This window comes from Scyliorhinus torazame, chromosome 4 (assembly GCF_047496885.1).
Source record: "Scyliorhinus torazame isolate Kashiwa2021f chromosome 4, sScyTor2.1, whole genome shotgun sequence".
Classification (NCBI taxonomy): Eukaryota; Metazoa; Chordata; class Chondrichthyes; order Carcharhiniformes; family Scyliorhinidae; genus Scyliorhinus; species Scyliorhinus torazame.
Window position 1 is genome coordinate 141,710,233 of NC_092710.1, and position 24,649 is coordinate 141,734,881.

The 24,649-nt window shown below is 43.9% G+C and overlaps 1 protein-coding gene across 11 annotated transcripts in view; it reads right to left on the minus strand.

The window, feature by feature from the left end:
* Positions 1–24,649, minus strand: part of LOC140410506 (myelin transcription factor 1-like protein) — a 676,895-nt gene that overhangs the window by 548,196 nt on the left and 104,050 nt on the right. For 10 of the 11 annotated variants that reach the window (XM_072498671.1, XM_072498674.1, XM_072498670.1 and 7 more), the window contains one exon: positions 3,579–3,701. The exons of the other annotated variant lie outside the window; for it this stretch is intronic. The gene's annotated coding sequence lies outside the window, so the exon portion shown is untranslated. The remainder of the gene's footprint in view (positions 1–3,578; positions 3,702–24,649) is intronic. 11 annotated transcript variants of the gene reach the window in all.

The following is a 24,649-nucleotide window of genomic DNA, read 5'->3' on the forward strand; positions in this document are numbered from 1 at the left end:
GACCTCAAGTACCCAAGCAACAGCGGTACATTAGGAACAGAAGTAGGCCATTTATCCTCTCGGGCCTGCTCCGTCATTCAATTAGATTATGGTTGACCTGCACCTCAACTCTTTATCCCTTGATACCCTTACCAAACACAAATCTATCTCAGTCTTGAAAGTGCTTATTGTCCTAGCAAGAAGATGAGCTTAAAAAATCCTGTGTTTCTCAAAAACGAATATACCTAAATTGCACAGTTTCTTTTTAGATAGAGACTCCTCGATGACTTAAGAAGTGCACTGTATGACATGGTATCTAGTCATCTAGTACAGCAGGGTCCAATCAAACCTGGGGCAACAGTCAAAACAGACAGGTTCATCAAGAAGTAAAATATAAGCCTTTCAGTCACAAGACAGAGGGTAAAGCAATGTGCCAGAATGTTAGGGCACAGGATCACCAAAAGGTTAGCTCCTGACCAATAATGGGTGCTGAGCAGAAGGCACATGCTTCGCCACAGAAGGAGCATAAGGGGGTAATTTTAACTTCCTGATCTGACAGGAGCCACGTGGGTAGTAGAACACCGAGAAGTCGGAGATCAGGGTCCCCTGCATTATGTGGAGTTTTAACTGTGTAACATGTAACATCACTGACAGGGTCCCCACCTGGAATCTATCCTAATTGACAGGGAGGATTAATCACATGGGGTCACAATCCTGGGGATGGGAAGGAGATCAGAGGTTGAGAGGAGAGTTGATCAGAGGCTTATGGGAGGCAGGTAGGAAGAAGATTGGAATGGTCAGATAGGTTTCTGATTGACCATGATGGGTTGCCCAGGCAGGCATGCTGAATCCAATAGGGCAGCTGAAAGCTGATTGATTATCTTCTGTTCCTGCAACCCGTCACCTGGATTTAGCAGGTGGGTTTCCAGAGGCCCAGGAAACATGGCCATCCAACATTAAATTTTAACTCGTAAATTAAAATGAGGCACCCAGCTTCCTTACAAAATCAATGGTGCCAACATGCCTCCTGCAAGTGGGTTGGTTGCTTGGCACCTCCATGCCATTGTTTTAAACCAAAAGTGGATGGATTAGACGTGGATTGGGATCAGGATTCAGGCTTTTATTAACTCTTACCTGACCCAAACCCACCTGTGACATGAGATGAACTCCATCACTGCCCATTCCCCCCTGATCTCCATCTCTGTCAATCACTAACCTACTGCTGCTCTTGCACACGTACCAGAATAGAATAATAATATAATAATCTTTATTGTCACAAGTAGGCTGACAGTAACACTGCAATGAAGTTACTGTGAAATGCCCCTAGTCGCCATATTCCGGCGCCAGTTCAGGTACACAGAGGGAGAATTCAGAATGTGCAAATTACCTAACAGTATGTCTTCTGGGACTTGTGGGAGGAAACCGGAAAACCCGAAGGAAATCCACACAGACACAGGGAGAACGTGCAGTCTCCACACAGACAATGATTCAAGCCGGTGAATTGAACCAGGGTCTCTGAAGCTGTGAAGCAACAGTGCTAACCATTGTGCTACCATGCTGCCCCAGATAAGGTGCACCATTTGCAATGACCTGGGAGTGAGCCACCCAATATTGAAAGGAGTTAAGATAAGAACACTCAGCAGGAGGAGCAAAAAAAAAAATTAACTTTAAAGCCAATAAAATAACAGGCCAGAACATCATTCTTCAGCAATGTATCAGCACCCACACTGATGCTCTGAGCCTTTTTTTACCTTGGGGTATTGTATTTACTGATGAAATTGTTGGTATGTGCTGCCGTATAAATATTGTCCATTTTAAATCCATTCCCACTATATGTTCACATTGCTGCACTAGAATTTCTGTTGCATTTCTGCCAGGGGATGTCACAAATGCAAACAAGTTCTGAGCTAATTTCTTCTTTCCCACAATGTAGCAGCAAAGGGCAGTACTTTGTACTCAGGATCTCTTAAGTAATCTGGCTCATCAATGTCAGATAATGTTTTTTTTCTCTGCAGAGTTTTTTATTTTTCTCACAGTTATTTTTGCGGTTCACCTTTAATACTACAATGTATGCGGAAATATAATTTGACAGACAATCCCAGTCCTGCAAATCCTTTTGTGTGTTCACATGTGAATGGAGAGATCGAGTGTCGCGTGACTACTTGATCCAATTGTACAGCATAGCTGTGAGTAGTGTTTTGCACAGTTGGCACCAGCATGCACTTCCAGCAGGCATTGTTGGATCGCAGACAAAAGCAGAAAGCTTGCCCAATTTTCCTCACCCAAATGCAGGGCTGCTGCAATGCTCTCACTGTGGTCATGAACCATGGGTGTTCTTTGACTACATGACTATATACCACATCAAGATGTTGCATTTACCAAATTTCCCATCAGAGCATCGGTGAACAACAATTCAAGTTCTATGTAACGCAAATACTCAGGAGACCAGAACATATCACCTGAAAAATAGAACAATAAGTTGCCGTTCTTGGTACATCAGCCGCTTCAACATTAATAGCACTTCCTTCCTTTTCTTTACAGCTTATTTCAAAAGAAGCAGATGACAGCATGCAAAGAAGGACAGACCAGTGAAAAATGTACAAAATTCTCAGCAAAAAATATTTTTGTTGCATTGCATACTAAACAATACTAAACCAATTCTATAAGTGTAGAAGTACAATGAAATTGTTGATGTTCTCAGTTATAATAGCTACTTTATTCATAGTACATGGCCCTTTTTCCTCTACCCTCTTTTCAATGGAATTTGGTAATGTTGTATTATTACAGACATTATTTACATTGCAAGGAGGTCTGTACAACTGCCCTGCTAAGCAGCATTGCTTGGGATTTTCCTGTCTACCAACAGAAACGCTACATTGCTTCCTCAAGCATAAGTGTGTGATTTCTATTAACCACTTAGTTGCTGATTTCACTTAAACATAATTGTTCTTGGATTTTGTTCTGCTCTCATTTTTATATTCTTACAATCTTTATCCATTTAAATAGATGCTGCATTTGATACATCATTTTTCTGAAGGTGCAATGGCTGGAAAACTGTAAGTGAAAGTAATAACAGAAACAAAAATCTGCATCTGAAAAAGATGGTTAAAAATATTAAATTGAAATGACCACTGCATCAGAAAGCAGCCAGCCCATCACTGTACAATCACTGTTGATTTAAGGGAGGGGGAAATCAGCCTGGATAGATAGGCATGTGAAATGTATCCCCCCATCATCATGTTCTGCCTTTCCAATTTATTTTAGCCTCCTTTCTTATCAATGGCTGCAGGATTCTGTAAAGGTTCATGCTACTCAGGATTGCAATTCTTCAGCAACTGGAACATCATATGCATGATCTAATCCAATGGCAAATGGGGGCCTTTTGCCCCCGCGAATGATCTGGTGACAGTGAATACAAAATGACACAGACTCTATAACTTCCTGTGGATATTCGTGAAAAAAAAGCAAAGGCAGGCAATATCGCGGTGGCTAGCAATCACTTTAAACAAAAAAAGAATGGAAGGAAAAGACCGAAGGGGGTGAGGGAAACTCGAATGTTCAAAGTCTTCGAACAGAGCTTTCATTCGATGGTTCTGTACCTGAAGTCGTTTGGCGGCGTGGTCTTTCTCTTTGGTCCACACTTTGCTCTTCTGAGCCTGTCAGCAGCAGCTGTGAGTCCGCGCCTGCCGATTCACCACCAGCTTTCTTCTGAATTCATTTTTCTATGGAAAACGTGAGAAGACAACATCTAAACCAGGAAAGTAATGTATAAAAACCGAATAGATAGGGACTGTAAAAATACAGTGTATCGACTTCTTTTGTTTCCAGTAAAAAGGAATGGCAGCAGAAGTGGTCACATCTTTTTCGTGACAAAAAAATATATACTGCATTATTTTCACGTCAAGCTACAAATTCAATGATACTAATTAAAATTGGTATATTGCAATAACAGACGAAGTGTTAATGGGGCAGCAGTCAAGTGTGTCAGGAAAATGAAGGGACCCTTGGGGGCCTGGCACGGTGTTTATAATCAGCTAAAATCAGCATCCACAGGAGAGCTGCTCTACCATAAATCTCCTAATAGCTCCAAAAGCACCGCTGCAGATTTGAAAGAAAGCAATGAACTCTTAAGTACTTTTCTTTAAAACAAAACACTGCTTAACACATTGCAAAATAGACGACAAAGTCACCACCATTACGTTGCATGGTTATCTTTGTAAAATACAGTTTTTTAAAGATTCCACAGATAAATACTTAAGTTTAGAAGGCTTATATTTCGAGGTTTCCACCTTGAACTTCGCATCTTGTTGCTTCCACATTCTGACAATACTTCCTGTAACATCGCAGCATTAATCTCTTCCTCAAAGTGCACAGAAGAATATGCATCCAGCCACTGACCAACAACACCTAACATATTTCCAGCTGGCTGCTTTTGTCACAACGTTTGCAAGTTTTGAGGGGAAATATGTTTCAATTTTCTATTAAAATAGAACTGTACTCAGGTTATATCTCATTTATTTTTGCCGGCTGCAAGCTAGTGTAAACACTATTCGTTCTACTGTTTCCCAGGGAAAAGCGTTCATTTTTGTAAAAGAAAATCAGCACCTAGGCCAGCAGCCGCAGCCAAACTGAAGCTGAATCGATGATCAGACAGGCATTGTTTATTTCAGCACCAGCTTCCTAGAATCGAGGCTCAACGAAAGTTCGGACTGGGCTATAGGAATGTAGTTGGCTCTGTTTCTTCTCTCAAATGTGTTCTCTGAACGACTGCTTTAATATTCCAAATTGCTAATGATCCAGGGCAAGTCAGTGCTTTTTGATCCTACTCCCATTCCGACTCAAGGGTGTTTCATTTTTTTTTAAAAATGGAGCATCTAGCTGATAGAATGATAGAAACATTTCATGAATTGTATATGATTGTGTTGCTTACAAGCTTTAATACTGATGCTTCTTTGGAGGAGAAAAAATAAAATGGACACCACTGGATGAAATGTTTTTCAAGTACAGGTTAAGAAGGAAATTTTAGTATTTGTGACTTCACCCCCACCCCTACTTTTAAATAGGCATTTTTAAATACATGTTTGATGAGCTCCAGAGACAAATATTCCACAAACTCCCTTTGGAATAGTGGGAAGTATGCTTTGTGAAAATGTCATCTGCCTGTGCTGCAATTACTCACACTTCAGCAATCATGTTCACAATGCAGAATGGGTCGAATTCAGGTGAGTACCAGAACCAGCAATCATTCTCTGGAATGAGAACAAGGCTATTTTCTTTCATTTCCCATCAACACAACTATCAAGGCCTTAATTACAAGGCAAGTGTCAGGCCTGGGTGGTGAAAGGCTGATTATTATACGGCTCAGCGTCAAATCAGTTTTGTATTGATGAACAACAGCAGAAATGAGAAAACAAAGCTTGGGCCCATGACAAAGAATAAAAAGCCTCTGGCCAGACAAAAAAAATATAGAAAACTCTCAACGGTAATAGGCCATTTCAACTTGCAATGGCATGATACTTTTGCAACAGGCATAAGGAAAGCAAAGGTAGGGTGCCTCAAATTGGCGGGGGGGGGGGGGGGGGGGGATGTCAAGTTTTGTTCGAATGGGTCCATTATTTTTATTAATTATAGAAAAGACAGTGAAATATTAAAAATTTTCCTGAAAGACTAATCTAGTCAGCTTCAAAGAATTAAACATTAATCATCCTTGTGTTGATCAATAGATGGGAAAATAAATTATATTGTTCTGGGTAAGAGTGTTTCCTGTTCATTTCCTTTGTGCACATTTCTTTAATTTTATCATTTTGATCCATTGACACAGAATCAAGATGAGCCTTAAGCAGAAGACTCAAAGCTGAAACAGCTTGCTTTCAGGACACTGTATTAGGGCGGCATGGTAGCACAGTGGTTAGCACTGTGGCTTCACAGCACCAGGGACCTGGGTTTGATTCCCGGCTTGGGTCACTGTCTGTGCGGAGTCTGCACGTTTTCCTCATGTCTGCGTAGGTTTTCTCCGGGTGCTCCAGTTTCCTCCCACAAGTCCCAAAAGACGTGCTGTTAGATAAAATGGCCATTCTGAATTCTCCCTCAGTGTACCCGAACCGGTACCAGAGTGTGGCGATTAAGGATTTTTCACAGTAACCTCATTGCAGTGTTAATGTAAGCCTACTTGTGACACTAATAAAGATTATCATTATTACTAGGTTTTGTATTTTGGAAAGGAAAATCCAAACTCTTCGGCATCTAGTGGATCTTAGCAACCAGCTTTGGAGGGAATCGGTTTGATTGGTGAACTGGCAATCGGTGGGTTGGCTAGGGACAGTGTTCTGTCTGAGAACAGTCAATTATTTGTTCATGTGTGATGCTTTCTGAGAGAACTTAGCAGAAGTGCTTAGAACTTGGAAGTGAAAAGTTCACTCTCATTCTCTCTCCTTGCTGAAGTGAAAGTACTGTTCCTTTGTTCTGAAGGAACCTGAGGAAAGAGCAGTGCTCCAAAAGCTAGTTGGACTTTAACCTGGTGTTGTAAGACTTCTTACTATTGTTCTGAAAGCAGTGTGTCTGGCACATCCTTTTCTGTGAACCTGAAAAGATGCTGAGTCTGCAGAGAAGATAGACGGCTTGTCCAGAGAAACTACCTCAAGCCTATCAGGAAGAATGACCAAAATGAAAGCCTGAACTTCAGAAAGATATTGACTGGAAGTCATCTTGGTTCATAAAAGATCTTAATCCATTTATATTTATTAATATGTTTGTTCCCTTTCCACCACCCTTTCCCCTCTGCTTTCAGAACAATAGAATGGTACTTTTACTTCAGCAAGCAGTGAGAGTGATCCTTTCACTTCCCCTCTGTGTTGTTTGTCTGTGTGTGCAGAGAGTAGGGCGAGTTAGGAAAAGGGTAATAGATAGTTACATTTTCTGCCCATTTAATTATAATATTGACATAATAAAAGGTTACTTATGTTTTAAAGTTGCAAACCTTGTGACTAGTTTATTGGGCTCGACCAAGGATCTCGGGTATTTTAAATAAAATCTAATTTCACCTGTGTTATGACTCTGGGTCAAGTGGGGCGGGAACCGACAATGCACTAGTCCAGGTGTCGTGACAGTCATTTTATCCTGTACTTGGGATAAAGACCCTCCCTTCAAAAAGATAATGCCTTGTGTAATACTTTTTTTTGTTTTAATCTCTCAAGAAGAATTAATAAATCACAGGCAATGTATATGAGGAAACCGGGAAAATTATTTCTGAGCCCCTCTGTCAATCATGCAAAAGATATATGCCAAGGTAGCATCACATTTATAATAGCTAGTCGTATTCCACAAGTAAAAATTACAACAAGACTTGCATCATACTGAACAACCTCTAGCTATAGTAGATACTCTACCCCATGATATTTCAGATATTCATCTAGCTCTGTTTGAACTTCTCTCTTTCTTACATTGCATATGTTCTTTCTCTTCTTTGCATCCTCATTGTATTAAGGTCAATACTCACTGCACCATCTTCTTTTCTTACTACATTTTGAGGATCTTAAATTGTTAAACTCTCTACCTCCCTCAGTCTCCACTTCCAGCCAACTACATACTTGTAAAATCCAAGATCTGTACAATTACTCTGCAATGGGTCTTATTTCCAATTCATTTAACTTTGGTACAATCCTGAAAGGGAAGGTAGGATCTGGCAAGACCTCTAGAAGTCACAAAGCACTTTACAGCTAATTAAGTGATTTTGAAGTGTAGTCACTCTTATAATATTGGGAATCAGCAGCCAAATTGTGCACAGCAAGGTCCCTCAGACAGGAATGAGATACGGATCAGATACATGAACAGATATTCTGGAGTGATGTTGATTAACAGATAAATAATGTCCAAGTCACCAGAAAACTCTGTTGCTCTTCTTTGAATAGTGTCATTAAACCTATAATGTTGGTGGGGCAAACAACTTAGACACCAATAAAATGACCACATTAGTAGTAAACGAATAATCACACGAATGGTAGCACTAAGTGTAGGTATTGGAGTTAAGCTAGGTCCAGGGCTGCTAAGAGATGAAAGATACAAACTTGTAGTGTAAAGGAGAGGAATGTCCGCAGTACTAAATAATCAATTTTCATCAGCTTTCATGGAAAAGTTGGGTTGTCGCACCACTAAAGGTGGCTGCAGACCAATTTGTGTTGCTAATTCTAAGAGTAATGGTACTAAAGAAATTACTCAAGCTTAGAATGGGCAAATCAATTAGTCCTATGGTTGTCATCCAAAGACCCTGAAGAAACCTTTCAAGTAAATGGGGATGCTTTGGTAATAATTATTCAAAATCTTCTGGAAAGAAAAATTGTGCACACCACTAGACAGCAATAAAACAACACCCCTTTAGAAAAGGAAGCAAGGATCAGGAAATTATAGACCAGTTAGTTCGAATTCAGTTAAACTAGGTAAATTAGAAGACTCTATAACATCGGTTGAAATTACTAAGCACTCAAAAAAAACAATTTGAGTTCATGAGGGTTAATCATCTCGAACTTTTAAAATCAGAATAGGTTGGGCAAATCTCACAGATCATTTATAGAAATAACAGATAAAGGAATTGTGTAGATGTGGTTTGGCTATATGAATCCTCAAAAAGCATGTTATAAATTATCAGCCAGGGAAATGTGAAATTTTGTAAGTATGAAATGGAAAAGGAAATACAACTCAAGATCTAAATGGAGCAGAGAAGCAGAGGAACCGCAGGATTTAGATACACAGTTCAGTCAAGCTTTTTTTCATTCATGGAATGTGAGTGTCACTGGCAGGACCAGCATTTATTGCCAATCCCTAATTGCCTTTGATAAAGTGGTAGTGAGTAGCCCTTTTTAACCATTGCAGTCCGTGTGGTGCAGATACACCCACAGTGCTATAAGGGAGGGAGTTCCAGGTTTTTGTCCCAGCAATAGTGGTGGAACAGTGAAATATTTCCAACTCAGGATGCTGTGTGGCTTAAAAAGGAACTTGCAGTTGGAGGTGTTCCCATGTGCCTGCTGTCCTTGTTCCTCTTGGTGGTAGACGCTAAGGCTTTGGAAGGTGCTGTTGAAGGAACCATGGCACGTTGCCTCAGTGCATCTTGTAGATGGCACAAACTGCTGCTACAATACACTGGTGGTTTAAGAAACAAATGTATAAAGTGGTGAATGGGATGTTGATCAAGCAGGTTGCATTGTCTTGGATGGTATCAAATTTCTTTGTTGTTGCTGGAGCTTCAGTCATCCAGGAGTATTCTGTCACACTCTTGACTTGTACCTTGCAAATTGTAAGCAAGCTTTGGGGAGTCAGGAGGTGAGTTACTTGCCATAGAAACCCTAACCCCTGACCAGATAACAAAAATAAACAGGATGCATCGTTTTATATGTTCAGGCACAGAACACAAGTGTAAGGGGGTAACGTTGAACTTACACAATAAATTAATTATACTGTAGTTAAAGTACTGTGTACACTTGAAGGCTTCACATTATAAGAAAGATATAGAATCATACAGCACAGAAGGGGCAACCCATCATGCCTCTGCCAGCTCTTTGGTTGGTTTATCCAATTAGTCCTAGTTCCCTATAAATCTTTTATATAAAATCAATGAAATTGTAGATTTAGATTTGATATTACAAGAGGGTTTAGCAGAGGGTGGTTAGGGTGCAGAGTCCTTCTTCACAAATTATCGTTGAAGCAGAGAGCAGAGTACATCATTATGTTTTTATAAGGGAATTGGATAGTTGCTTGAAAATGAAAAATATTGAAGTGTATGGAGATGGGGTGTGCAAGAGGGTGGGGCTAGGGTAAGTGGTTCATGTGGAGAAAAACCTCTGCACAGATTTGATGAGTCAAATGGTCTGCTGTGCTGTAACATTCTAAGGTTATGCAATCTGTTCTTTCCCAGATTCATATTTATCGAATGTTCTGCTTCTCAGTGAAGTTGATTATCAGCCTCTTTCTACAGCATACCATTTGCTGCCTCCTAAACTGTCCAGAAAGTTTAAATGTACCACAAGAAATCATACATTCTCCTTCTATCTCCTACCTGCTGACTTCCTTTTACACACGTCTCACTCACAGCAGTGCTTTGAAGTGCACTGGCACACTTAATTCATTAATTGCCACTTGCAGGCTGTGATGCTGCAGACTTTCTAATTCTACAAGGTAACAATGAAAATCCACTTACAAAAATAGCCATAACTTTAAAAAACTGCACCACAATAAAATCAGCAAATTTAGCAAGATCATCTCCATTTCTGTACCTTGCCTCTTTACACAATTCCGTGGCAATCTCACCATCTGTTTCAAGAACTAGTTTAAAACTATTCTGCACGCACTGTCTCTCAGCAAGATCATACATGACATTCTGACAAGCACCCAACACACAGTAGTATAATGGCACATACCTCAGAAGCACACACAATGGTAAGTACACAATGAAGCATGCAGATGTCACCTATATAAATATGCACACCACTGTGCGCGCACATATGACAGCTGGTACATGTAACTGTACCAATACTGTCACACACTGGCATGCAAATAAAAAGGAACTGACTCCTCTTTGTGTTTTTTAAGCATTCCTCCCATGCAGTTATTTTACTAGTTTCCTTCTGAAATCTATATTTATAATCACTCAATTTTATCTTTGATATTTTTCTCTTGTATTCTGATCCACATCATTTTAATGCTTTTTTATGTTCATATTTTACTGTTTCCATTGCAATATTCTATTTTATTTTTTCTTTTTTGTTTACTATTTTGTGTGTGAATAATTTTTGTGCTCCATTTCATTGTTCAATTTTACTTCTCCAGTATGCACTTTAGTGTTGCACTTTTACAAATGGAGGAGCAGGAAAGCAGAGAATGGGAACTGACAGTAGTAGGAAAGGAACAGAAAGCAGCACAAACTGAAGGAAAGTGAAATATGGAGAAAAATGAAGATTGAACGATGGTCGGGTGATAGATTAAAAACAGTGAATAAGGTAGATGGGAAGGCAGGTAAAACTAGATCAGAAGTGGAAAAATTAGCCAAGGTAGGAGGCAATGAAAATCAGCACATAGATGTACCAGAGAAGCGAGAAAAGAAAAATGATAGAAGGCAATAAGAGTCCAATGAATTAAGGAAAGGGCAAAAATGGGAGAGTCAAGAGGTCTGTGTTACCAGATTACATTCTGCAACAAACAATGCAGACACAAATTGGCTTCAAATATTAATTAAAGCCAAAGAAAAGCTCAGGATTCATAAATGCATATTTACTAACTTACTGTTTTGTTGCTAGCTATTTTAGTTGGCAAATTAAGCCAGAATAACTTAAAAACTACTGATGGACCTAATGGCACTTGGAGTTCAACCACTGTGCTCCCACTGGCAGAACGCCAGCCTAGATGGGTGCAATGAAATTCTTCTTCCTCACAAAGACCTAACTGAAATGACTTTGGGTAGTCTTAATCCAGTCCACAGCACTAAACTGTGCATTAAGGAATTATCACAAAATTAGCAAACCGACTCTGTGGCCACAGTGCTGTGACTGATGGGGAAAGGAAGTCATTTGGTTGAGAAGTCATGAATGCTCTTGTGAGGTAGAATGCAGGGAGCTCCACTTGATGAATCTGGCTGGGGAGTTCTTGATGCTGATACCGGCTTCAAAAAGAAGTATCTTCTATTCTACAGCACTGCTATCTTTCAGCTTGATGAGAACTTAGCCCTACCATAAAAAGAAACCTTTGTTTAAAGAAAACTGCACAAAGAAAAATAATTTAATCTTATTTTCTCTCACCACAACATTCTGTTTTTCTGCCACTCTTATTGTATTAACACAACTGTGTCTGCCCACACACTAATACAGTCAACAAATCTATAAATTAGGCTCCTTTACAGGAAACTAAAAATTGGGGGCCATTATTTTGGGGGGGTTTATGCAACAATTCCCATCATCTTTAACATCCACCACCCTGCTGTCTGGCTCTTCAACCAATATTAAGTATCAAATGTGCAAGAACTTGCTTTAACTCCATATTGCAACATGAAATTTATCTAATCTGCTTTCACCAAAATCTCTGCATCTTAACCCCTGACTCTATCCTGCTCACTGGCTTCCACTCACTCAGGCTGAATTCGGTGACAAGCAACCACTATGTCCTATTTGAACCTGAGCCAATCCTCAAACCTCACATCCTTTCTATCTTCCCAAAACCACAATATCACTCACTCAACCCTCAACCCACATGCAGCCACATAAATATTCGTCCAGTTCCACTCCACTTCATTGCTCTCCTCACGGACCCTCTTATTTCTACAATTCACAATCCAGAACTCCACCATCTGCATCCTGTGCTGAGGTATATCTGCTCCTTTATCATTATAATGGGCACTATAGTGTAGTAGTTACATAACTTGACAAGCAACTATAGGCCTGGTTCAAATGGTAGTTTGGGAATTCAAATTCAGTTTTGAACATCCAAGGCTGAGATTGATGGACTTTTAGACTCACAGGGAATCAAAGGATATGGGGATCAGGCAGGAAGATGGAGTTCAAGTCGAAGGTCAGGCATAAACCTATTGAACATCGGAGAGGCTCAGGGGAAGTATGGCCTATCCGGCTCCAATTTCTTGTGTCCTCATCACAATGCGCTTGCCAACCTTCAGTGGCTTTTGGTCCTCAACGCAGGTTTAAAATCATTGCCTTTATTTATAAGTCCTCCTTTGGCACTCTCAGCGGCACAGCTTTTAACATATCGTCTCCACACCGTGGAATTCTCGTGCTCGAGACTTCAGCTTTACTACCTATAATGATAATCTTTATTGTCACAAGTAGGCTTACATTAACACTGCAATTAAGTTACTGTGAAAAAACCCTAGTCGCCAAATTCCGGCACCTGTTCGGGTACACTGAGGGAGAATTCAGAATTTCCAAATTACCTAACAGCACTCTTTAACTTGTGGGAGGAAATCAGAGCTCCTGGAGGAAACACGCAGACACAGGGGGAACGTGCAGACTCCACACAGACAGTGACCCAAACGGGAATTGAACCAGGGACACTGGAGCTGTGAAGCAACCGTGCTAACCACTGTGCTACCGTGCTGCCAGCCTCACCTCACTGCTTGCCTTCAACAGTCCCCTTAATGCCTATTGCTTTGAATTTGCCTTTGGTCCTTTTTAACGCTTCTCTTTTCAGCGCTCAATGTCAAGTTATTTTTCTGCCACTGTGAAGCTCCTTGAGATAGTTTATGCAGATTCAGTGAAACACAAGGGTTAAAAGAAAACCTGCAAATGCTGGAAACCTGAAGCAGGAAATGCCTATCAGATCAGTCAACATTTTGGGTGTAATCCTTCAACAGAACTGACAATTCAAAGGATGGGGTGTGCGATCTGAAATGTAAGATGCCATACAGCTAGTAGACAGTTTATATATAGAGAGGGCAGTTTTAAAAGATCTTTTGGTTTTGAATGGCTTTCTGCTTGAAACTTTAAAATTGGCAATAGATCAAAATGTAATAAAGAGAAACTGTTGCAAAATCATTTAACAGGACAGAAATAATTTGGTAAAGATACAGTTGTGTTGTACTTTCAGCCACAAAGGCAAAGAGGACAGCAAGAAACACCACACTGCAATCCAGCATTTCAATCACATTTACTAATTTCAAATCTGTCACTTTCAAGACGCAGTTTGACGAAACCACAAAGAACTAATGCCTGTGCTGATTGAGAATCCTTACAGCACGTCCAAAGTCTGTGTAATGTTTACTTGAGAAAGGCTGCGATGTTTCAAAAACATTTCAGATAGATATTAAGACGTTAACATGAGACAACAGCAACATTAACAAGTCACTTAAAATAAATTCCAGATTTCTGAGACAATCATTATTTTTCTTATTGTGGGAGGGATTTTATTAACACTCTAGCACACAGCGCAGTGAGGCTTTAATCTGTCAACTGCATGACAAGCAGCTAATGCCGCAATGTAGAATCACAGGGGGTGAAATTGGACGCGGGCAAGGGCGCAAGTCAGACAACTTTAATAGAACTGAATATCGCGCACATCTGGCAATGGTCGACATATTTGATTGCGCCAATTTTGCCTCCCTACCCATGACCAATTGCTCTGATGTAGAATCTTATGGTTCAGAAGGAGGCCCCACAGTCCATCATGTCTCTGTCAACTCTTTGAAAGAGCTATTCAATTAGTCCCAAATCTCCACTTTTTCCCATAGCCCTGCATTTTTTTCCTTTCCAAGTATGTATCCAATTACCTTTTGAAAGCTACTATTCAATCTTCTTCCACCAGCCCTTCAGGCAGTGAATTCCAAAACAGAACAACTCGCTGAAGAAAAAAACCCTCCTCATCTCCCCACTAGTCCTTTTGCCAATTTTTCTAAACCTGTGTCCTCTGACCACTGATCCTCCTGCCAATGGAAACTGTTTTTTGTATCGACTGTCAAAACAGCTTACAATATTCAACCCTTCTCTCGAATATTCTTTTAATCTACTCTACACTGCGAAGAACCACACCTTCTCCAGACTCTCCACATAGCAGAGGTCCCGCCCCTTATCCCTGGTTTCATTCTAATACCTCCTCTGGTATTCCTCCTCTAAAGTCGTGACATCCTAAAATGTGGTGACCAGAACTTGATGCAAGACTCCAGCTGTGGGCTAACCAGTGATTTATGATGATTTATCATAACTTCCTTGCTTTTGTACTCTTAAGGACAGAAACCACTTATGCCTGATAGAACAGTCGGACCATTTTTAGGCCAGGAACATGACCAACCAAATTGAGTGTCTTGCCATTGCTTTTCTCTGAAGCAAGCTAATACAGATTCCCCAACCAGCCAGCAAGGGTGGGTGAGATTGCTGGTCCATTCTGACAGATAAGCATTTTAAAGGAACACTGGTATGGATTATGAGGGCTCATCTATCGTTGGAATTTTGAGGCTACAGCAACTACATGATTAGAGAGGTGGGAAGATGTCCCCAGGTCTTTCACTCTTACCAGCAAGTCCTGCAGCGTGATCCGAGGTGTTACAGTCAAGTAAGTGCGACGAAGCACAGGAGGAAGAGGACAATCTCTCCAGCTAAACAAGTGTGTGTGAAAGTGATCGATGAAGTCAGCAGCAAGAACCCTCCACTGACTGAAGTCATTCCTGGCACAAAGGAAGTTGCTTGTGGTGGTGAGAGGTCAATCATCTCAGTTCTAGGACATCACTGCACTGTAACCTTCTGCACATGGATCTGGATCTTCTGCACTGTAAATTCTATGATTCTGTGATTCCACTGCAGGGGTTACTCAGGGTAGTGCCCTAGGCCCAACCATTTTCAGCTGCTTCATCAATGACCTTCCATCATAAGGTCAGAAGTGGAAATGTTTGTGGATGACTGCACAATGTTCAGCATCATTTGCGACCCCTCAGATAATGAAGCAGTCCATGTCCAAATGCAGCAAGACCTGGATAATATCCATGTTTAAGCTGGCAAGTTATATTTGTGCCACACAAGTGCCAGGCAATGACCATTATCAACAAGATAAAATCTAACCATTGCCTCTTGAGAGTCAACATCATTGCCATTGCTGAATCCCCCCACTATCAACATTCTGGGGGTTACCATTGATCAACTGAACTGGGCTAGCCATATAAATACTGTGACCGCAAAAGCAAGTCAGAGGTTAGGAATCCTGTGGTGGGTAATTTACCTCCTGACTTCCCAAAACCTGTCCACCATATACAAAACACAAGTCAGGAGTGTGTTGGAATACGCTCCACTAGCCTGGATAAGTACATCTCCAATGACACTCAAGAAGCTCAACATCATCCAGGAAAAAGCAGCCCACTTGATTTGTACCCCTTGGACAAACATTCACTCCCTCCACCACTGGTGAACAGTGCCAGCCGTGTGTACCATCTACAAGATGCACTGCAGTAACTCACCAAGTCTCCCCAGGCAGCACCTTCCAAACCTACACAACGACTACCTAGAAGGACAAGGGAAGCAGATACATGGAAACATCACCACCTGGAAGTTACCAAGTCACTCACCATCCTGACTTTGAAATAAAATGAAAATTGAAGTTGCCAGAGTCTTCGAGGACCATAGGCTGCTCTCCACTTTTTAAGAGAGCAACTACTTGTAGGAAAAACTACATCAGAGTGAGATTCATTCAAAAAGGAAAATGAGAGAGAGCAGGGCCAACATGTTCCCATGATAGTGAAGGGTGGGAGCAATAAGTCCAGATAACCCTGGATCTCAAGGATATCCAGGGGTGGATAAGGGAAAAAGGGAGGCTTATAGCAGATAGTGATGAAGCCCGAGAGGAATATAGAAAGTACAGGGGTTACTTAAGAAAGAAATTAGGAGAGCGAAGAACAGGCATGAAAAAGCATTGGCAGATAAAATAAAGGAAAGTCCAAAGGTGTTTTATAAATATATGAAGGACAGGAGGTTGACCAGGGTAAGAGTACGGCCCATTAGGATCTAACGTGGCAATTTGTGCGTGGATCCGGAAGATATAGCTGAGGTTTTAAATGAGTACATCTATGTTTACTACAGAGAAGAATGATTCAGGTATAGAAATCAGGGATGTGCATTGTGATTTACTTGAAGGACTTAACATCGAGAGGGAGGAGGTATTAACAGTTTTAAAAAGCCTAAAAGGAATAAATGCCCGGGGCCAGAAGAGATGTATCCCAGGTTGCTGTGGGAGACAAGGGGTGAGATTGTAGCCGCTCTTACAAAAAATTTCAAATCTTCTCTGGTGACAGGATGGGTGCCAGAGGAGTAGAGGACAGCTAATGTGAAGCCATTATTCAAAAAGGGATGCAGGGACGAACCAGGAAATTACAGTCCAGTGAGTCTAACTTCAGTGGTAGAAAAACTACTGGAAAGAATTCTGAGGGACAGAATTAATCTCCACTTGGAGAGGCAAGGCTCAATCAAGGATAGTCAGCCTGGTTTTGTCAAAGGGAGATCATGGGCACAATTTAACAGAAAAAGTTCTAAGTCTCATATTGGGCGCAACTTCCCGGGTGCATCCCAATGGTCGACCCGTATTTAACGACACTTAGTGCAAAAAATGATCCTCCACAATCTTCACAACGGAACTGGCTGTCCCACAAGCTGATTCGCTGGAACCGCACCCGGCAGCTCCCTGCTAACAAGGGGGAGCTGCTCATAATCATTCCCTCCGAACTCCCTCCCAGGCAGGACATGACAATGGCAACATGTAGACCTGCTCCACACATCGGGGACGCTGACCTGGCCAGGCTGCTAGATGCTGTGGATGCGAGACGGGGATTGGAGGACCAGCAACAGGGCCGCCAATACTGCCTGGGAGGCAGTGATAGCGTCCGCCAGATTAGGCAACGTGACCAGGAGGACGCAGCCCAATGTCAGAAGAAAACCGTTCCGGATATCCGAGTCCTCACTCCCTATGAGGAACGGGCCCGGGATATTGCGGGGTTGGCTGAGTAGAGAGCAGTCACCAACAGCAATGTTGTCCTGTGCAGCAGATGACTTGTCTCAAGTGAGTTGTTCATGTCAGACAAAATAATCCTCCGGTCTCATTGACCACATGCCCACTCTCTCGCAGGGTCTCCAGCTGATGGGGCCGAGCCATCCGCCGACACCCATCCCCCTGCACCCAACAGAACACCTCAGCGGACACCTCCGACGAGACCACCATTGAGGTGTCTCAGCTGCCATACCCTCGCTCCACCAGCGCAGAGACACACAACACCGCGGGTGACATTAGTAGACACAGGCTTCTGGGGCACAATCTGGTCAGCATCACATGGTTGCTAATGCACATCAGATGGAGGCAGGAACATCCATGGGAGTCAGCAGTTGGAGGTCTGCTGGATCCCAGGATTCAGCTGAGTCCCAGTCAATTGCCGAGCCTCTGGGCAAGGTTATCCCGGAGATGATGCAGATGCTAGGGCATGGCTGTGATATTCAGGAGAGGATGTCAGCAACATTCAGGTGAGTGCATAGCCAATTGGAGGCATCCCAAAGGATACTAGCACAGGAGATGGCACCGGCAATGCATGGCATCAAGGCCAACACTGCTAGGGTGGCGATGGCAGTGGAAAGCCTGGAGCATGACGTTAGCGCCATGAGCAGTGGTGTCCAAGGAGTGCCTCAGTCAGCATCGACCATGCCTGAAGGCCTCGACATCAAGTCCCAGTCGCTGAAGGACATGTCCCAGATGCAGGTGGATATTGCTGAGGCTCTACAGAGCACGTCTCAGTCACTGAGGAGGATTGCCGAGGCCGTCAACACCATGGTGCAGACAATGGGAAGGTGCCAGGACTGGCAGACCGGATGATGCAGAGGCCTCTGGAGTTCACTCCAGCTGCCTCTCCATTCAATAGAGACTCCCAGGACCTACAGGCACCGTCAGGGAGGAGGGAGTGTTGGAGGCCGACTAGGGTCGGTGGGCAGAGAGACTGGGGTTGCTTTCCCTAGAGCAGAGAAGGCAGAGGGAGGAATCTGATTGAGGTGCACAAAATTATGAGAGAGATAGATAGGGTGGATATGAAGGTACATTTCTCCTTAGGTAAGGGGTCAATAACCAGGAGGCATTGATTTAAGATAATGGGAAGGATGTTTGGAGGAGATGTGAGAAAAGCTTTTTCACGCAGAGGGTGGTTGGAATCTGGAACTCACTGCCTGAAAGGGTGGTCGAGGCAGAAACTCTCACAACGTTCTAGAACTATTTGGGTGAGATGGTGATTTAATCTGAGGGTGACCACATCTCAGGTGAGGGGTGAGGTTGAGGAGGTGGGGCCTTCATGGGTAACCTCTGCCAGTGCAGAAATTGGACCCCATGGTGTCAGCGTCACTCTGCATCACGACCAGCGTCCAGCCAACTAATCTAACCCCCAACTTCTTGACTTGGAAATATACCATCATATATATCAGCCAACTAATCTAACCCCCAACTTCTTGACTTGGAAATATATCATCATTCATTCACTGTTGTTGGGTTAAAATCCTGAACCTCCCTCCCTAACAGCACTCCCTCCCTACACCTCAGGGACTGCAGGGCTTCAAGAAGTCAGCTCATCACCATCATCTTCTCAAGTGCAACTAGAAAAGGACACATCCCGTAAATGCACTTAAACAAAGAAGCACGCTCATTTCAACCTGGAGGCCATGCAGCAAGATGATCTAGGATCTCAGGAAAGCATGATAGGTGAATGGCATAGCATTTTCAGATGCCAAGCTTTATACTCTAACTTGCCCAACATTCCTCTGCACTGCACTCCACAAAAACAAGAAATCTGCTGCTCCACTCATTTCTCTTTCTTCTGACACCTCCTGTTATGGGTCCCGACCAGACCTCTAATTTCTTACTTTGGAAAATTGGGAGGAAATGTTACTGTGCCACAGGAATGATAACACTGACCAGCAGACAACTTTTATGGGAAAACAAACTTTTATTTAAAAACAGAATTAAACACATAAAAAATAGCTTACATTTAACAGTTACAACAATTTACTTATTTTCTAACCCTGCCTCTAAATTCCAATGAAGTAAACTCATATATATTAAAATTACCATTCATGAATAATGTTTTAAAATATATGTTTTTATTGAAGGCATTTCACATATGTTCATGAAAATCTCAGAAGACCACACAATAACAGGAAGGGAAATCACAGGCCCCCAACATCTCTGCGATAACAAAACCCCAACACACCCCGCCTTCCTAAATATGCCCTCTTTATCTCCCCCCCCTCCATCCCCACCCCCAAAGACACCCCTCCCCCACCCCACTGACACCTCAATTCACCTTGAAGAAATCAATTAATGCTTTTCTCGTCTGGGTGAAACCCTCCTGCACCCCCCGCAAGGCAATCTTGACCTTCGGCAAATGCAGGAATTCTGTCACGTCATTCACCCATACTCCCGCCCTTGGCGGCTCCGAGTCCCGCCAGCACAATAAGATCCGTCTCCAGGCTATCAGGGAGGCAAAGACCAATACATTGACCTCTCTCCCCACCTGAACTCCCGGATCTTCCGACACCCTGAATATCACCACTTCCAGACTTGGGACCATCCCCACCTCCAGAATCTCAGATGTCACGTCCGAGAACCTTCGCCAGAACCTCCTCAACCTCAGATACCGCCAGAACATGTGGACATGATTCGTGGGCTGTCCTCCAGACCGCCCACACCTGTCCTCTACCCCTGGCTCATCCATGCAACCATCATGTGGGCCATATGCACCACCTCAAACTGGATGAAGCTGAAACCCGCACATGACAAAGACGCGTTCACCCTACATAGGGCCTCTTTCCACATTCCGGCTGCACCGCCCCACAATTCCTCCTCCCATTTACACCTGATCTTCTCCATCGGAGCGCCCTCCCTCTTCATTAACTCTCTTTACATGTCCGACACTCTCCCTTTCACAATACCATCCTGCAACAACAGCCTATCCTGCAACAGGAGGCGGCCCCGGGAAAGATGTCACCTCTCTCCTCACAAACTCCCTCACCTACAGGTATCTGAAACCATTCCCTTTGGGCAGCTCATAGTTTCCTCCAAATCCTCCTGACCTGCAAACTTGCCCCCTATAAACAAATCTCTAAAGTACTCTATCCCCACCTGCCACCTCCCCCGGAACCTCACATCCAGCCCTGCCGGCACAAACCTGTGATTGTCACATATCAGCGCCCAGAATGACATGCCCTCTAACCCAAAAGGTTGCCTGTACTGGCTCCTGAAACACTGTAACCACCGCAGGAGCCACAGAGTACCAGACTGGCGAAAATGGAAGAGGTGCCAACAACAGTGCACTGAAACCCATCCCCCTACACGACACTGCCTCCATCCACCCCCAAACCGATACCTCCTCCATTGCCCATTTCCTCACCATTGCGATGTTCACCGCCCAATAATAATTCATCAAACGTGGCAATGACAGGCCCCCCCCCCACCCACTCCCGTCACTCGCCCCCTCTCCAAAAACACTCCTGGGGTCTTCCCTGCCCAAATAAACCCCAAAATGATTCCTTTTGCCTTCCAATAAAGTGCTTGGGGACAAAGATGGGAAGGTTTTGGAACACGAACAAGAACTGGGCAGAACCATGATTTTAACCGTATGCACATGCCCATACAGTGCCAAAGGCAACACATGCCACCTCTTGAAATCCACCTTCTTTCCCTCCACCTGTCATGCCAAGTTCAGTTTATGTAACTGTGCCCAACTCCGCGCTTCCTGGATTCTTAGATGCCGAAAACACACCCCCACCACCTAAACGGCAACTCCCCTAACCTTCTCTCCTGCCCTCTAGTATTAATCGGAAACAAATCGCTCTTCCCCATGTCCAATTTGTACCCTGAAAACTGGCCAAATTTCCTCAAGATCTCCATAATTCTTTCAAAGCTGCCCACCGAGTCCGAGATACATAACAAAAGATCATCCTCATTTAGCGAGACTCTGTCTTCAGCCCCACCCCGCTCAATTCCTTTCCAACATCTTAAAGTGAAAAGCAATGTGGAGAGCATGCACCCCTGCTTCATCACGCGATGCAGCCCGAAGTATTGCGAGCTTGTCCTGTTCATTCGGACATCAGCCATTGGAGCCCTGTACAGCAGCCAAACCCATGCCATGAACCCCTGGCCAAACCTGAACCGACCCAGCACCTCCAACAGATACTCCACTACATCAGATTGAAAGCCTTCTCCACATCCATTACCACTACTATTCCCACCTCCTGCACCTCCAAGGGCATCATACTAAAATTTAGCAGCCTACCCACATTCGCCAACAATTGCCGCCCCTTCACAAGCCCCATCTGGTCTTCCCCCATCACCCCCGGCATGCAATCCTCTATCCGCGAAGCTAACACGTTCGCTAACACCTTCACATCCACATTAAGCAGTGATATCGGGCGGCATGACCCACACTGCTCCTGGTCCTTATCTTTCTTCAAAATCAGCTGAATGGACGCCTGCAACAATGTGGGGTGGAGTTCCCACCTTCCCCTCACCTCGTTGTACATCCCCACTAACAGGGGCCCCAACATCACACCAAAGTTCTTGTAAAACACCACTGGGAACCCATCCGGCCTCGGGACCTTCCCCGTCTGCATCAAACCAATGGTGTCTATCACCTCCCTCACACCTATCGGGGAGCTGCACCCTCTCCTCCTCCACCCTAGGGAACTCCAACTTGTTCAGGAACGCCTCATACCCTCCTCCCCAGGCAGAGGTGACTCAGACAGCCTTCTGTAGAAGGACTCAAATACAATGGCATGATAGCATGGTGGTTAGCACTGTTGCTTCACAGCTCCAGGGTCCCAGGTTCAATTCCTGGCTTGGGTCACTGTCTCTGCAGAGTCTGCACGTTCTCCCCATGTCTGCGTGGTTTCCTCCGGTTTCCTTCCACAGTCCAAAGATGTGCAGGTTAGGTAGATTGTCCATGATCAATTGCCTTTAGCGTCCCCCAAAAAAGGTTAGGTGGGATAGAGTGGAAGTGTGGGCTTGAGTGGGGTGCTCTTTCTGAGGGCCGGTGCAGACTCAATGGGCCGAATGGTCTCCTTCTGCACTGTAAATTCTATGATTCTATTCCTCACCGTACCAATTTCCCTGGCCGCTGCCTGCTTCCTTAACTGGTAGGCCAGCACCCGACTCGCTTTTTACCTGTACTCATACACTGACCTCTGACCCTCCACAATGGCCCTACCGCTTACCCCGTGGACACCAACCTGAACTCCATTTAGAGCCTTTATCTCTCCTTTAACAACCCTCCTCTGCACCACCGAGCCCTGAGAACCACCCTCAATATCTCATCTAATATCTTTGCTCTCGCTCCTCCCGTTCCACCCTCGCCCCATGCGCATGGATCCAAATAAATTAACTCCTAGCTACCGCCAAAGGTGCTTCCCACAACATGAAAGCGAGACCTCTCCCATGTCATTCCGCTCCGCAGAGTCGGGAATGGCGGCCCTCGCAAAGAAATCGACCCGGGAGTACACCCGATGCACATGTGAGAAGTATGAGAACTCCTTCGCCCTTGGCCTCCCAAAACTCCATGGGTCCATCCTCCCCGATATGGTCTATGAATCCCCGCAGCTCCCGAACCATCACGGACACCTTCGACAGCTTAGAGCTCAACCGGTCCATCTTTGGATCCACCCCCATGATCATCTGGTGTGTATTTAGGTCTGGGATCTTCCCTAACACGCATCTCATAAAGTCCACGTCGTCCCAATTTGGGGCATAAACATTCACCAGAACCACTGCCACCCCTCCAGCTTCCCACTGACCATCACATATCTATCCCCTGGATAAGCTACAGTGCTACCCACCTCGAAAGCCACTTTCCTACTGACCAGCCCCGCCACCTCCCCCGTCTTCATGTCCAGCCCAAAGTCCCTGCCCCACCCATCCCTTCCTCAGCCTCATCTGATCCCCCAACCTCAGGTGGGTCTCCTAGTAAAAACACAACATCGGCCTTCAAACTCCTCAAGTGCGTGAAAACACGCGACCGATTAAATGGCCCATTCCACCCTCGCAGGTTCCAAGTAACCAGCTTGGTTGGGCAGCTGCCCTTCCCTACTGATCAGCTATACATCTTCTTTAGCTCCCTCTGGCCCACATCACGCACATTTCCAGGCCCGCCACAAGATGTCCACCGCCATATCTCCCTTCCCTCCCTTCCTTGGCCGCAGAAAAATCCTTTTCACTGTACTTCGGTTCATGTGACAATAAATCAAATCAAAAATCAGTTAGGTTCTCTTGTCCTGCTACATGTGTAATTTTTAAGTTAAATGATTGTAGCAATAAGCTCCATCTAAACAGTCGTGCATTCCAATCTTCAAACTTCTCTAAAAACTTTAAGGCATTATGGTTGGTATAAATAATTGTCTCTGCGGAATTATTAGAAACATAAATGTTAAAATGCTACCATGCCAATACCAAGCCCAGCCTTCCTTCTATTGTTGAATACTTCCTTTGATGTGTATTCAATTTCCTTGTAAATAACTAACAGGCCTTTCTACACCTTTGTCATCCTCTTACAATAATACATTACCAATGCCCATGTCACTCGCACAATGGCCACCTTAAATTCCTTGTCATAATTCGGTGTCGCCAAAACTGGTGCCATGGTCAACACAGTTTTCAAATTATCAAACACTCTGACATCCAGTGAAATTTAAAGTTCTTTTTTTGAAAAGTATTTTTATTGTCAACATTTTCACAATACAAAAATAACCCCAAACAAGCGAAAAAAACCACGACCACCGCCCCCCCCCCCCCCCACCCCCCCCACCCCCAAATCTTTCCAGTACCGGCATCAAAGAGCCTCACTCTACCCGATTAAACGCCTTCTCTGTGTCCAGTGGCACCACCACCTCCATCTCCCGCCTCCTCCGACGGAGAAAGGACCACATTCAGCAACCTCCTCACGTTCGAGAACAACTGCCTTCCTTTCAAGAACCCTGTCTGGTCCTCTCCCACCACATGCAGGAGACATCCTTCCAAACTTAACGGCAATACCTTTGCCAATATCTTGGCGTCTACATTCAGCAGATTTATGTGCCTATACAATCCACACTCCACCGGTTCCTTTTCCTTATTTAGTAGCAATGAGATGGAAGCCTACCCCACCGTTTGCGGCAAGACCCCTCATCCGTTCTCCAACCCGGCCCCTAGGCTA